Source organism: Lepidochelys kempii, chromosome 14 (genome assembly GCF_965140285.1).
Source record: "Lepidochelys kempii isolate rLepKem1 chromosome 14, rLepKem1.hap1, whole genome shotgun sequence".
In the NCBI taxonomy this organism is placed as follows: Eukaryota; Metazoa; Chordata; order Testudines; family Cheloniidae; genus Lepidochelys; species Lepidochelys kempii.
Window position 1 is genome coordinate 18005314 of NC_136393.1, and position 13855 is coordinate 18019168.

Below are 13855 nucleotides of genomic sequence, written 5' to 3' on the forward strand. Positions count from 1 at the left end.
GGACTTTAACATGTAGTTAAATGCTTTCCTGAAGCTAAGCCATGACTCACCAGTGGCAGAGAGAAGGCTGTTTACTTGGTTGGTGTTTAAATGTGCGTTTTATTTTTGGAAAGCTGCTTGAGTCCATGGCTGTCATTTTCCATGCATTTCCTCTCTCTCTCTTTTAAAGGCTTCTGGTTAAAAATAAAAACCAACCAACCATCCAACAGTAGCAGGGAGAACAAAGTGAGTGTGAAACCAGCAACTGAGAGGGGGGGAATCATAGCTGCTCTGACAGCATGGGGATTTGTCATTGTTCACGTCTCCGCTTTAGATGATATCTCTCCCAGTATGTATAGTTGTGGAATACTGAGATATATTTAACGATCCCACTGTGGTTCACGATATGTACTGTAATATAGCTGCCAAAATATCACCACATGGACTGTGTAAAGAATATCTTTTTCTTGTATGCAGACATAGATTCCAAGGCCAGAACGGATCATTGTGATCATGGAGACTGACCTCATGTCTGACAGGCCACGGAACTTCCCCAAAATAATTCCTAGAGCAGATCTTTTAGAAAAACATCAGAGATCAATGACCAGGTTCTGTAACCAGAGGATAGACTCTGTTATCAAGGGAAGACTAGGCACTGCAAACCACCCACCAGATGTCAAGTTGGGCACTCTTCTACCCCATGAGTTACTGTCTGCAATGCTGCCGCCAGTCACAGCATAGGGAGGAAATGAGGCCTATTGTTGCAGCAAATCTGGTTAAGCCTGGTCCGGGATCTACGATCAAGTGGACAAGAAGACAGGTGCAGGTGATGGACTCCTGAATTTACTTAGTGTGTTAAACTTTTCCATGCCATAAGAACATAGTTTTCAGCTCCCTGGCAGTGCTGATCACCAGTGGATGGTAAAGAGCAGCACTTTGGCCAGAAGTGAGTTAGCTGCTAATGAAAAGTGGTATCAAAAGACCAGCTTTGGTGTCATGCCCTGGTCCACAGGGAGGGATTCTCCCCCCCTGAATATAAGCAGATCTTTAAGTCAGTGCTGTGTGTTATTTCCTATCTGAAAATGGGGCATCAAGTTTCACCTGTCAAAGCTGTCCAGGCAAATCTAGCAGTAATGACATCTTGTCAAAGGTCTGTCAGAGTTACGTGTGCTAGCACATACAAACTGAAGTTTGGTGTGTACTTCAAGCAGCCACTAATAATACAAGTGGCCAAATTCAGCTCTGTCTTGACAAACTGTGTGGCAACAGTGTCCCCAAGCTGCAGAGCAGTCCGAAAACACCAGGGCCAATGCAGATAGATGAAGGCCTGAAGGATCTGCTCCTGAGGAGGTTCTTGATAGTTTTTGTATCAAGATAGTACAGGAAGAGATCTTCCTTTTCACAGGTGTTCCAGGTGAAGCTGATGTGTCAGACTATGGTCAAGTTTTGCTCCCCAGCATGTGACAACTGGTTGGAATGGCAGTAGCCATCCTTGTACCTGGCTTGAGATGGGTTGATTGGCAAGATGATTGTTTAGTTAGAAAGTAGTTGCCACAGTCTTGGTTTCACTAAGAATTCGTTTCCATTGCTGGAAGTAAGTGATCAAAGTATCCATGTCTTGGCTGGGATTCCCTTCAATCCTATGGAAGTCATTTCCAGTGTCAGGAAAATAGATGTGATCAGCGTACACACGCTTCTCAGCTTGTGTCTCAGGAAGGTCATATGAGTTTATGTTGAATAAAAGGGAAGCCAAAACAGGCCCTTGTGGAAGGTCATGGTGGAAGTATTTAAGGCAACGGATTTTCTCCCCAACTTGCAGGATGAAGCTTTCGTTACTAATCATTTCTCAGACGAACCACATCCTTGACCTATAGGGAATAAATTGCAGCAGCTGGACCATCTCTTATAAAGGATATATGGCCCACTCTTCCAGGCCCCTGCTCATGCAAGCAGTCTTTACTCATGTGAGGCATCCCATTGACTAACACTATGATATTCATGTGCTAAATTGTATTTGTCGTCCACCTTTGGTCACTTCACCTGTACTCTGCCTGATAATTCATCTCTGCCAGGACTGCTTCTAACATTCCAAACCTCCCTGGGGCTTCAAACAGCTACCATTAAAAAAGAATGGATCGCTTCTTGTCCCACAAATGACTCTAGGGTGGAGGAATGGGGGGTAAATACACAAGCTTTATACACTGTGTGTATATTCTATGTCCTAGGTAGATCAATGGAGACACCTAAATTGAAGACTGACTAACCTTTTTCACTACTTTAGATTACTTACATATAACTGACAATTTCTGAAGTTTCCAATGCTTGCTCTCCACCTCAGGTGGAATGTTTGTTTTGAAAGTTTGAGCAAAAACAGTGCAGCCATGTTCAAGAAGGTAGTCACTGAAAAACTGGTAGTTTCCCAACATTAAGCATTTCCAGTCATTTTTCCTAAAAGTAGCTTGAGTGCCTCCATGGTTTGAAACAGCAACTTGAAATTTTATACACACATATGCAATGTATACAGTATATGTAATCTCCTTCCCCACCCACATGTGTGTGTACGTTTATAAAGGGAAGGGAAGGCAAGTTCTCATGGATGGACAAGGCACAACTATGAAAGGAAATACCCGACCAGGCCTCTTTAAATATCGCCCTACCTATCATCTCTCATTCACTACTGAGAGGATGATTTCTGCCGCCAATTGGCCACTGATGCCAGCCCCCGGCAGCCACTTCTTAAATTTCTGTCTGTATCCATCTGTTGTCTCTGGTCTTATACTTAGATTGTCATCTCTTTGTGGCATGGACTATCTTTTGGTTCTGTGTTTGTACAGTGCCTAGCACAATGGGGTCCTGGTCCATGACGAGAGTTTCTAGGCGCTACAATAATACAAAAAATTAACAATCACAGTTATAATTCATTGTTTATCTGTGCTATCTCCCGCAATAGGAGGACACCAGCTTACAACTTTGCACCACCCAAGATCTGCATGTGCATCCAGTGTTAAAATCGGAACAGTTTGAAGCACTAACCTAAAGGCTTTTGTTTCATAGTATTTACCAACCTCTGTCAGCCAACGAGAACATGCTCAAGGCAATGGAATTAAAACAATCACCAAACTGAAAGCACCAAGGAGAATGAGGAGGAGGAAGCTGCCTTCATACAAGGCACACTACTACTACAACAGCTGCAGGCATCAGTGGTTTCTTTTCCTTTTTCCACCCCCATCTTTGCTTGGCTACAGGCCAAAGCAAGTCACCCGTGCACTGTGCTTCCTGCCAAATAAACAAACAAAGCTCTGAGTGGTATCTGTGGTAAACAACTTTTTCTGCAGTGCTATGAAAGCATGGATGGCAATGGGGGAGCAGTCCTCTGCTGGTTACTGTATAGCAAAGTAGGGCTCTCGGATACAAATTACCAGGGCTTTGCACAACTCCACTGCATGTGCTGCTTTTGCACAAACTCATTTACCTTGTGACGTAATCAGATTCAAAGCTGCAGATGAAACCAGGGGAAGCTAATGAGAGCTGTGGCTGCTCAAAACACTTTTATGTGGTCACCTACACATGAATGCAGGTATCTAACTTTAGGCACGCCAGTTTGTAAAGACTGGCCTGGGCGCCACTGTCCCACCTAGCCTCTTCTTTTCTCCACTGAGTGAACCAGGGTGAGAGCAAGCAGCATGAGAGTAGAGTTGATGAGTATGTACGACTGGTGAGAGCAGCACCATTTTACCTAACCCATGGTCATGGCTAAATTCTGCAACAAAATACTAAAGAACGTTAATAACTGCCATTGTGCTGTGTTCTCACTGACCTCAGCACGCTGACACAGGGTTGCAAACAAGAGAGTCTAGTTAATCCCATGCTCTACCTCAGACATTTACTCACATCTCTCCATCCCTTCACCAAACAGGTGTTGATTGTGTTTAAAAAAAAAGGAGGGGATAAGATTTACAGGATGAGATTTTCTAAAGTACCTAAGGGGTTTAGGAGCACACCTCCCATTGACTTTTGAGACTAAAATAGGGAGGAAACTATATCAGATCATAATCCTGAATGTACTTGTATGAGTACGGTAAGCAAAGTTTGATGTATTTAGCTGCTCCTGGTAATTAGGGGAGCAGTACAGGAAGTGCAAACTATTGTTATTAGTAATATATTATTAGCATGGCTAACTGTACCAAAGGGCAATGAGACATCTCAAAGAATCATCCTAAATGCCTGCCCATTTTCCATTGCTAGGAGAACATCAATCAATGAGACACTGCAGTGTCTCTAATAGTCCCAGGCCTGAAACCTGGTTGGCAGGGATCAAGAGACTCCTCTCAATACGTTTGCTCCAAAATGGCAAGTTCAATTTAAGTATTATAGTTGTATTTCAATAGCACCTGGAGACCCTAAACAGGATCAGATCCTCACTGTGCAAGGCACTGTACACACACTCAGTAAGAGACAGTCTCTGGTTCCAAAGAGCTGAAAAACTAAATAGACAAGGTGAGAAAGAAAACAGAGGTCCAGAGAAGGGAAGTGGCCTGTTCAAGATCACTCTGTTGACACAGCAGGTCAGCGGTAAAGCCAGGATGAGAACCCATGTCTCGAATGTCACTCCACTGCTCTGTTTACTGGACTACACAGGCATGGGACATTTAGTGAGATTATTACAAGGTAGTTCCTTAAGCAAGCATCTACTAATTTGAAGCAGGCTGGTATCCTGCCCTGTCTTTAAGTAGCATTAATTATCTCCAGAAACAACAGAACCAATCCCTCTCCGCACTTTTCCCTCTTTTTTTTCTTATAACTAGTTATGAAGGACATGGGTCCAACTTACAAGAAAAAGCCCAAATGCTCTCCAACATTTTGGATCTCAGGGCCAGTAATTTCACCAGGCTACTTGCAGAATAAGGTGCTACCCAATGAGAGGAAGGTGGCAGAATCTGGCTATGCATGAACAAAGATGACGGACGCTCAACCTGAGATGTTAGGTTTGTCCCTTCCAGGAAGGGTGAAAGGATAGGCTGCCACTCATGGAAAAGCCAGCTGTCTCAGACAGTGAATGCTGAAATGGTGCTGTTATCTGGAAGGTGGCTTTTTGATGGACTCTGGTTTAATTGTCTGAAACGGACTCAAAGGTTTAGCAGCAATCGAAGAATTCTTTTTAAAATCAGGTTTAGCTACTCAAGTAGAGGAATCCCAATGCCTTTGAGAGTAGGGTGGGGTGAGATCCATGCCAGTGGCCTTGGGCTACCTTCCTCTTTGTACTTTGTTTCACTGGACTGCAGGCTGAATTTCCCTGAAATAATAGGTGAATTCAACAAAGGGCTATGGCTTAATAAACGAAATGCCAAGCCTGGGAAAGAAGTCTGTTGGCAGGCTATTAAGGAAGTGCAGGTTGTTTAGGCAGCCTGTTGATAAGACCATTTTATCAGAGTTGCAAATGGCAAAGAAGCTGAAATGGCTCTATCTGGGGTTATATGGTGAGGTGAGTAAAAGCTGAGACACTGTGTTCTTGAGCTGCTTTCTGCTGACTGAGAGCTCTGTGGTGATAATAATTTAGCCCCCTTGGGACTCAAATAACCCTCTTTCATCATGCCCATGTCTGGGAAGCATCACAGGTTCCCTGGTCCTCCAGCTTCACTGAAAACCCTGAGCCCTACATGAAACTGATCTGATCCCCTTTCCTCCCAGCCCCACTACCCACAGACACAACCAACCAAAGAATGCCTGGCACAGGAGTTTGGAGTATGGAGGGGCATTATCACTCAGAGAATCCTGGGCCTTGTAGCCAGGAGAAACCAACTGAATCGCTACAGGGAGCCCCAGTTCTGCTGGCTGTGGTCTACTGTAAATGAGGGGGATGTACAGGGTACAGTGGCTGAGAGGACGTTAGCTGAGAGTTTCCACGGTATGCATCCGATGAAGTGAGCTGTAGCTCATGAAAGCTCATGCTCAAATAAATTGGTTAGTCTCTAAGGTGCCACAAGTACTCCTTTTCTTTTTGCGAATACAGAGTAACACGGCTGTTACTCTGAAACCTGAGACCACATGGTTGAGGTAACTTGTTTTTATATGGCTGAATTCAACTGATGTTCACAGATACTATACCATTTTCAAACAGCCACAGAAACAAAGTCCTTTTTTATTCCTTTTCTTCCGGATTTGTCCTGGTGATGTGTGCACAAACCTATATTCTACTCTTTCCTATCCTTTCTTTCCCTTATCCACAATGCATTACATAAGCCTTTAGCCCAGGCCCTGTCCAAAAAGAAAGACTTTAGGATTGGATTTATTTAATTTATTGAATTTCTGGGCCAGATACTCAGCTGGGGTAAATAAGCCTAGCTCTGAGTCAATGGAACTGTGCTGACTTACATCAGGATAGCCAAAGATTTGGCCCTCATTGGGTAAGAACTCTTCCACCCCCACCCACAAAAACACACAGAATTATTGCAAATAAATTTTTTTGCATAGCAGCTAATTAAAAAAAAGAAACAAAACCAAAGCACCCTCAGGCACTAATCAATAATAATTGTTATTTATTCACAATGCAACAATTGTAGGAGTCAAGATTCAGATCAGTTTCAGAAATAAAACCACATTGTTCGATAATTTTATTGTGTACCCTTAACTGGCTGCCAGATAGACTATGAAGCAAAAGAGGGGACTGATCCCTGAAGTCTTTGTTCATGGCTTGCCTATGCCCATGCAGTCTTTTCTGCACAGAACAGAGAATCAGCCACCCTGTGGGGCAGTATTCCCCTTTCTTCAGGGCGCCTGCACTCTTGCTGTGTTCATGGCATCTTTGGTATCTGTGGGTCAGACCTTTGCTTTCTTATGTGTACACACAAAGAAAAACCCATGGCTGGGGCGCTGGAACAATTTTTACAGTGGGGTGCTGAGAGCCATTGAACCAAACTGTAAACCCTGTATACGATGGAAACCACTTCAAGCCAGAGGGTGCACCACCACCCTCAGCATTCCTAGTTCCAGCACCTATGCCCGTGGCTGGCCTGTGCCAGTTGACTTGGGCTTGCGCTGCTGTTTCATTGCTGTGTAGACTTCTGAGCTCGGGCTGGAGCCCGGGTTCTAGGACTCTACGCTCTTCCCCTGACTAAAGTATGCATAGAAACTCCTCAAGGTGAACTCTGCAGAGTTTCTACCAATTCAAAGATATTCCTATGTAGGGAAAATAACTCACCCACAGTTTTTACTAAGCCTATAATAAAGGGAAAACTGACTGATTTCAGTAAGACAACAGCCAAGAATAGACTCCAGGACTTGGCTCTATATGTATTAAACTTTCCCTATTGTAATTTTTTATTAGTAAATATAGCAGTATTTTAGTCCATTTTAAGGTGAAGGGATAAATAGATGATGACCATGATTCATTCAGGCAAATCAAACCCATCCACGTCTAATGTAGATCATGCACTTGTCACCGTGGAAGGCTCCAAATTTCATTTTTTTTCCCTTTAAAGTAAAAGTCTCCATTATACAAACCAAACCACAGATCAACCAGCAGCTTTGTATTAAAAGATCATTTGGTGACATTTTAATCTCAGATGGTAATGTGGATGTTTATCATTTCTGATCTCCCTTTCCTGCAACCATCCACAGATGACAAGATCTGTGAAATTGCAACTGCCAAGGAGAGAAATGAAAATTAACCTAGTGCCCATCAGCTGCCTCAACACCACCCTTTCCAAGCCGGCCTTGACCACCTCTCTTCGTTGCTGAGAGAGAATGCCTTCTACATGCAGCATGCTTCCCATTCAGCCTGCAATGTCTTACATACCATGACCACATGTTAGTGAATAACAAACTCTGCCATGTTAAACAGATTGCTTTAAATCCAACACTTTCTTTCTGATTCTAATTTGCTTTACTTTTCATGCTACTTTCTCACATATAAAAGGGGAACTGGGAGGAAAAATAAAAAGACACATGCACACCTGAAAATCTTTTTCATGTACCTGCTGCTGCTACCACTCAGTGCTGAATTTGAATAGAAATGGATGGGAGGGAGATGGCGAAGGATGAATAACATTTCATGCCCTGTAGTCAAACATAATTTCAAGTAGGAAACGAGTGCTGACTAGTAAGATGGCTCATCTTGTTAGAAGGCTAATGCACACTTCAGAACCCTTTCTTTGAAGACTAGGGTCTAATTTCCAGTTTTCAATTATTAGTTTGGTAATAATTTTTCAGAAAAGGGGCCCTTTTTGTGAAAGGAAAGGAATGGTCAGAGGGGAAAAAAAATCCCTAGTGCTAGTGGTTTGACCAGCCCAATTAAATTGATATCAACTGAACTGCTGTGCAAAGAAACCTTAACATTCTGCTACTACATTTCTCCTGAAAGACCCATGGGTGAGATTTTCCTCATGTTCCAAGTGACTTAGAAGCACACAGCTTAACGACTTTCAATGGAACTTGTGTGCCTAAAACACTTAGGTACTTGTGAAAATCCCACCCAGATGTGCTTAACTTCATACACTGGTGTATGCTGTTTGCATCTGTATAATTTGCTCTCTGTCCTACAGCTGAGATTTTCAAAATTGGTTGTCTAAAGTTAGGCTCATAGGTCCATTTTGGGATACTTAACTATATGGTCTGATTTTCAAACATGTTGAACTCTCATCAGTTTCCACTGAAGTCGACAGAAGCTACTGGGTGCTCAGCACTTTTACAAATGAATTCACTTATTTAGGTATCTAAATATGGATTTAGAAGGCTAATTTTAGGTGCCCAGTTTTGAACATCTCAGCACACCTGTAGGGAAGTTCCAACTCCCAGCTGATGGGACAGTTGCCCTTTTTGTCTTTGGGTTCAACCTGCTAGAGGGCAGACATCCACACAGCGTTCTTGCTTGTAGACCTTACTTTTATTCTTTCTTGACTTCTTGTTCTTGTAATATAAAATAATGGTAATGATGGGCTGGATTTACAAAAGATCTCAGCACCAAAGAAGATGAGCTCTTTCAAAATTCAGGCCATTTATTTTGGTGCATAAATGGGAAATGAGCTCTTCTCAGCTGCTGTCACATCAGGGCACACCCTGGTTTTTAGCATACAGAGAATAGTTCAACTATATGCAGAATAATATAGAATGTTCTTCAAGGGGACATGGAGAAGAAAAAATAAAGTTGATATCCCTTAGTAGGACTGAAATGGACCAACAAGAAAGTCTGCTTCACCCCAAATGGACAAGTCTCTAAGGGCCAGATTGACCAAGGTATTTAGGCACCTAAAGATGCAGATAGGTGCCTAGTAGGGTTTTCAAATCAGCCTATGCAGGTTAGGTGCCTAAATCCCATTGAAATGTGCCATCCCCACAGAGCGACTGACCATGCTCCAGCCCAGGGCTATGGGGACTCAAAAGGACTTCCATGTAATGGCTGCTTCCAGCTGCTCTGGGCCAGGGTGGAGACAGGCACTGGAATGGAGAACAAGGAGCCAGTCTCTCCCGTGCTCTCAGTGACCACCCTGCTGGCACCCAGGTGGCATGGAGGAGTAAGCAGTCTGACTAGAATGCAAAAGGGACAACAGTCGGACTAGGGGAAGGGGAGGGAAAGCAGTAAACTGAGACAAGGAGTCTGACAATACTCTGATTGGAGTGTGGGGAGACTGAAAGCCAGGGATGTGAAGAGCAGTCTGGGACTGGCTGGGCAAGGAAACAGGGGCTGGGAGCCAGGAACTAGGAGAGGCTGGGGCTGGTTGGGTGGGAGACTGGGAGTAGGAACACTGAATTTGGATGAGTTGGGGGGAGGGGAAGAGATTGGGACTAGCTGCACAAGGAGACCTGGACAAGGCACCAGTGTGTGTGTGCGGGTGGGAAACGGGGCACTGGGAGGAGAGACATTTTGACAAGGAGCTGGTGTTTGTGGGGAGCATGGGGACTGGATGGGCAAAGAGACTGGGATAAGGAGCCATGGAGGGGGCAGAAGGAAGACTGAGTTTAGATGAGGAGCACAGAGAGGGAGAGCAGGACTGGGAGCCAATGGAGGTGGAAGGAGAGAGACAGACTGGAAGAAGAGCTGGGAACTGGGGAGAGACTGGGATTTGGGGGTAGATTAAGACTGGGACAGCAGGCCTGGAGAGGGAGACTAGTACTGGCTGGGTAAAGAGGCTGGGACTGTGATGAGAAGCCCAAGGGGTGGAGTCTGGGACCAGGTAGTCAAGGAGAATGGGACAGACACAAGAAGTCGGGGTGGGGAAGAGAAAGGATGGGGACAGGTTGGAGGAAATAGGGCAGAAGGGGTCAATTTGGGGAGAATGGGCAGAAGAATCCTGAGTCTCATGACTCCTCTGATCCCAGCAAATATCTGTCAAGCCCACTAGCAAAGTGTGTGTCTCATCCCCCTCTAGCGATGGTCCATATAAAGGAAGACAATTTACTCTTGCTATCAGGGCTATTAAGTGGCTGAGGTCTATGCAGTGGATATAAAGGCTCTAACCCTGCTGATAGAGTGTGTGTACCAATATGCCTCTGCATGATGGAATTTATGTTTTTTTCAGTTTGCATTATTTAAAACGTAGGAAATTACAAACCAAAAACTACATTAAAAGAACATTATTTAGATTAATTTGGCCCCCTTGTTCATATGCATTCTTACACTGATTCATCCCCAGAGCAAGTCTATGCTGAACAATGAAAGAGGCAGGGGATCTGTGGAAAAAATAGCATGTGATCATATAATTAAAGATGATCATAGGACATACACCACAAAAGGGCAGAATTAAGGTTGCACAAACAACCTGAATTCTGGCATGTCCTAACTTTTGAGTCCATGACTTTACAACCTTAATGTTCTTTCAGCATAGCTTTTTGGTGCATAACTTATATATAAAACATCTTGAAATTTTTCTTTTGCAAAAATTGTGCATTTTTTCTGCTTGCTTGCTTCATTAGCAATACCTGATCTTATCTACACTGTTTTTGCTGGAGGGCTCAATGGTCAACTAGAGACATTATAACATCACAAGAGACCAAAGCCATAGCCCAATTAGGAGGGGAAAGGATTTGTAGTCAGACTCCTTACGACTCTCTGAGGGTTTCTTAGCCCTGGTCTACACTAGGACTTTAGGTCGAATTTAGCAGCGTTAAATCGATGTAAACCTGCACCCGTCCACACAATGAAGCCCTTTATTTCGACTTAAAGGGCTCTTAAAATCGATTTCCTTACTCCACCCCTGACAAGTGGATTAGCGCTTAAATCGACGTTGCCGGCTCGAATTTGGGGTACTGTGGACACAATTCGATGGTATTGGCCTCCGGGAGCTATCCCAGAGTGCTCCATTATGACCGCTCTGGACAGCACTCTCAACTCAGATGCACTGGCCAGGTAGACAGGAAAAGAACCGCGAACTTTTGAATCTCATTTCCTGTTTGGCCAGCGTGGCAAGCTGCAGGTGACCATGCAGAGCTCATCAGCAGAGGTGACCATGATGGAGTCCCAGAATCGCAAAAGAGCTCCAGCATGGACCGAACGGGAGGTACGGGATCTGATCGCTGTTTGGGGAGAGGAATCCGTGCTATCAGAACTCCGTTCCAGTTTTCGAAATGCCAAAACCTTTGTGAAAATCTCCCAGGGCATGAAGGACAGAGGCCATAACAGGGACCCGAAGCAGTGCCGTGTGAAACTGAAGGAGCTGAGGCAAGCCTACCAGAAAACCAGAGAGGCGAACAGCCGCTCTGGGTCAGAGCCCCAAACATGCCGCTTCTATGATGAGCTGCATGCCATTTTAGGGGGTTCAGCCACCACTACCCCAGCCGTGTTGTTTGACTCCTTCAATGGAGATGGAGGCAATACGGAAGCAGGTGTTGGGGATGAAGAAAATGATGATGAGGAGGAGGTTGTAGATAGCTCACAGCAAGCAAGCGGAGAAACCGGTTTTCCCGACAGCCAGGAACTGTTTCTCACCCTAGACCTGGAGCCAGTACCCCCCAAACCCACCCAAGGCTGCCTCCTGGACCCAGCAGGCGGAGAAGGGTCCTCTGGTGAGTGTACCTTTTAAAATACTATACATGGTTTAAAAGCAAGCTTGTGAAAGGATTACTTTGCCCTGGCATTTGCGGTTCTCCTAGATATAGTCCTAAAGCCTTTGCAAAAGGTTTCTGGGGAGGGCAGCCTTATTTCGTCCTTCATGGTAGGACACTTTACCACTCCAGGCCAGTAACACGTACTCGGGAATCATTGTAGAACAAAGCATTGCAGTGTATGTTTGCTGGCATTCAAACAACACCCGTTCTTTATCTCTCTGTGTTATCCTCAGGAGAGTGAGATATAATTCATGGTCACCTGGTTGAAATAGAGTGCTTTTCTTCAGGGGACACTCAGAGGAGCCCATTCCTGCTGGGCTGTTTGCCTGTGGCTAAACAGAAATGTTCCCCGCTGTTAGCCACGGGCGGGGGGGAGGTTGAGGGGGTAGTCACGCAGTGGGAGGAGGCAAAATGCGACCTTGTAACGAAAGCACATGTGCTATGTATGTAATGTTAACAGCAAGGTTTACCCTGAAAGAGTGTAGCGACTGTTTTATAAAATGTGTCTTTTTAAATACCGCTGTCCCTTTTTTTTTCTCCACCAGCTGCATGTGTTTCAATGATCACAGGATCTTCTCCTTCCCAGAGGCTAGTGAAGCTTAGAAAGAAAAAAAAACGCACTCGCGATGAAATGTTCTCCGAGCTCATGCTGTCCTCCCACACTGACAGAGCACAGACGAATGCGTGGAGGCAAATAATGTCAGAGTGCAGGAAAGCACAAAATGACCGGGAGGAGAGGTGGCGGGCTGAAGAGAGTAAGTGGCGGGCTGAAGAGAGTAAGTGGAGGGCTGAAGAGAGGGCTGAAGCTCAAATGTGGCGGCAGCGTGATGAGAGGAGGCAGAATTCAATGCTGAGGCTGCTGCAGGACCAAACCAGTATGCTCCAGTGTATGGTTGAGCTGCAGCAAAGGCAGCTGGAGCACAGACTGCCACTGCTGCCCCTCTGTAACCAACCGCCCTCCTCCCCAAGTTCCATAGCCTCCACACCCAGACGCCCAAGAACGCGGTGTGGGGGCCTCCGGCCAACCAGCCACTCCACCACAGAGAATTACCCCCAAAAAAGAAGGCTGTCATTCAATAAATTTTAAAGTTGTGAACTTTTAAAGTGCTGTGCTTAAAGTGCTGTGTGGCATTTTCCTTCCCTCCTCCACCACCCCTCCTGGGCTACCTTGGTAGTCATCCCCCTATTTGTGTGATGAATGAATAAAGAATGCATGAATGTGAAGCAACAATGACTTTATTGCCTCTGCAAGCGGTGATTGAAGGGAGGAGGGGCGGGTGGTTAGCTTACAGGGAAGTAGAGTGAACCAAGGGGCGGGGGGTTTCATCAAGGAGAAACAAACAGAACTTTCACACCGTAGCCTGGCCAGTCATGAAACTGGTTTTCAAAGCTTCTCTGAGGCGTACCGCGCCCTCCTGTGCTCTTCTAACCGCCCTGGTGTCTGGCTGCGCGTAACCAGCAGCCAGGCGATTTGCCTCAACCTCCCACCCCGCCATAAACGTCTCCCCCTTACTCTCACAGATATTGTGGAGCACACAGCAAGCAGTAATAACAGTGGGAATATTGGTTTCGCTGAGGTCTAAGCGAGTCAGTAAACTGCGCCAGCGCGCCTTTAAACATCCAAATGCACATTCTACCACCATTCTGCACTTGCTCAGCCTGTAGTTGAACAGCTCCTGACTACTGTCCAGGCTGCCTGTGTACGGCTTCATGAGCCATGGCATTAAGGGGTAGGCTGGGTCCCCAAGGATACATATAGGCATTTCAACATCCCCAACAGTTATTTTCTGGTCTGGGAATAAAGTCCCTTCCTGCAGCTTTTGAAACAGACCAGAGT

The 13855-nt window shown here is 45.2% G+C and overlaps 1 protein-coding gene across 7 annotated transcripts in view; it reads right to left on the reverse strand.

Annotated features, from left to right (window-relative positions):
- Window positions 1-1773: 1773 nt before the first annotated feature.
- Window positions 1774-13855, reverse strand: part of LOC140897602 (uncharacterized) — a 344323-nt gene continuing 332241 nt past the window's right edge. For all 7 annotated transcript variants that reach the window (XM_078848412.1, XM_078848413.1, XM_078848416.1 and 4 more), the window contains one exon: window positions 1774-1847. The gene's annotated coding sequence lies outside the window, so the exon portion shown is untranslated. The remainder of the gene's footprint in view (window positions 1848-13855) is intronic.